Raw genomic sequence first — 2,259 nt, forward strand, 5'->3', positions numbered from 1 at the left:
CCTAGTGCTGATCCGAGACGTCATCTGTTTTGCGAGAGACAGAAACATTCGATTATTAGTCCTAAATTTAGATTTTGAGAAAGCTTTTGATCGGGTCTCGCACCAGTACCTGTTCCAGGTACTGCAAAAGATGGGTTTCCCAGGGAGGTTTCTAGAGTGGGTGGGATTGCTGTATAAAGACATCAACAGCAAAGTTCTTGTTAATGGGCACCTGACAAAAGCGATCAATATTCGCTCTGGCGTTCGTCAGGGGTGTCCGTTATCCCCACTCCTGTTCGCGGCTTGTATTGAGCCGCTGGCGCAGATCTTGAGAAGGGATAAATGGATCAGAGGATTTGACCTGCCAGGCGGACTGACGGCGACCTGTACATTATACATGGACGACGTTACGCTTTTATGTTCGGACGTTTTAGCGGCCCAGAGAGCATTGGACTTGACTGACTGGTACGGACGGGCCTCGGGCGCTAAGCTCAATCGGAGCAAGTCCGAGGCCCAGCTCTTTGGGCCGTGGGGAGACATACAAACCGACCTGGACGTGGATTTTAAAGAAACTGATATTAAAATTTTAGGCATCAAATTTGACAGAGAGGGAGGTGGACGGGGTAACTGGACTGACGTGTTAGGGAAAGTCAGGCAACGACTGGGGTTTTGGGGACTGAGACGAATGACAATCGAAGGCAAAGTTTTAATATTTAAATCTGTGATTTTACCTTTGCTTTTATTGTTGTGTTCTGTTTTTAGTCCCCCCAGACCTTTTATTTTACAGGTGGAGAGAGCGGTTTTTTATTTCCTGTGGGGGTCCAAGTGGGAGCGACTCAGAAGAGAGGTGGTGAAGAAAAGACCAGACAATGGAGGGAAGGGGCTCCCAGACCCCCACCTGTTTTTAACCAGCAAATTCACCGCACTACACATTACCTATGCGACGACCCCATCCAGAGAGAACAAGACGGCCAGCATGGTGAAATTCTGGATGGGGTCGTACCTGAGAAGATTGCGCATTTTAAAACCTGATCTTAGAACCCCAGTGGCTTTTAATTTGTCAAAAGAATATGATTTTATTAGAAAGTTTTTAAAGAAGTTTGATTTAGAAAAGGAGGATGTCACCATTTTAACTAACGCTAAATCCATTCTCTCTGATAAGAACAGATACTACACTTGATCTTAGCCAAAAGGCCGAGAAGCGATAACGAACCAGAAGAGAAACAAGGAGAGTCATTCAGCAGTACACAACACACGAGGACGACAACTACCGTTTTTAGCTTCTACCACCTACTGTGTATCAAATACACGAACAATAATCAATATTAAGCGCTTTAGAACAGATCACTCCATTAAAAATTAACTAGCCGTTTAGCTACAACAGACTCAAGAGAAAGATTAGCAGGAGCGATGAGCTCATAAACTGACCAATCAGAAACGCGGACACACTTTTTCCCCTAGTACAAACCTTTTCTCTCTTAAAATATTGATCTAAACTTATATAACTTATAATATAATGAACTCTAATTTTTAAAATACGCAAAGCAGAACAAGGCAACTGTGAACAGTTTGTATAAAAGGTTTTTTTTTGCCCCTCTGTGGTAAAAGCTGGTATCACATCTCGGAACAATGAGAACACATTTAACATTTAAGAGTTTTTGTTCCATATTTATGCAGTTAGGTAAATAAATTATATGCACCACGGTCCATGTACCTTTGGTAATTCGTTTTTCACTTTAAATCCCAAAGTTGAAAAACAATTCATTCATATAAAGTGTAAATCAGGTACAAGTGCTGAGAAGACGGAGCAAAAAGTCATAATAACGTTACGCCGCGTCCCCTGTTATATTACCGTATAGAACTCGATTCTGTAATAAGAACTAATCGTACATGTCACGGTGAAACTATTACAAATATTTGATTGTTGTTGCTCCTTGTTTACTGCAGAGTTAGTTCGTGCAATTTTATTAATTTTTGGATGTTTACTGGCCGAGAACAAGAAATATTGAATCGCCTCGGTTAAGGATTCGAATCTTCGTACTGAATCAGGAATCACGAGTCCGAGATCTCAATGAACCCGGATCCTATGAGTCCTCTGATTGGCACTGGCTCTGAGTGCATGGAAGATAAGTGATATTTGGATGTACAACCCCTGGCAAAAATTATGGAATCACCACTCTTGGAAGATGTTCTTTCAATTGTTTAATTTTGTAAAAAAAAAAAAAATCAGACATGCCACAAAACTATCATTTCTCAAACTGTCAACCCTCTGGCATTAAG

The 2,259-nt window shown here is 41.4% G+C and overlaps 1 pseudogene; it reads right to left on the reverse strand.

Moving 5' to 3' along the window:
* Positions 1-1,060: 1,060 nt before the first annotated feature.
* LOC134312652 (U2 spliceosomal RNA) lies at positions 1,061-1,185 on the reverse strand (annotated as a pseudogene).
* Between the last annotated feature and the right edge of the window lie 1,074 nt (positions 1,186-2,259).

Source organism: Trichomycterus rosablanca, chromosome 4 (assembly GCF_030014385.1).
Source record: "Trichomycterus rosablanca isolate fTriRos1 chromosome 4, fTriRos1.hap1, whole genome shotgun sequence".
Lineage (NCBI taxonomy): Eukaryota > Metazoa > Chordata > Actinopteri > Siluriformes > Trichomycteridae > Trichomycterus > Trichomycterus rosablanca.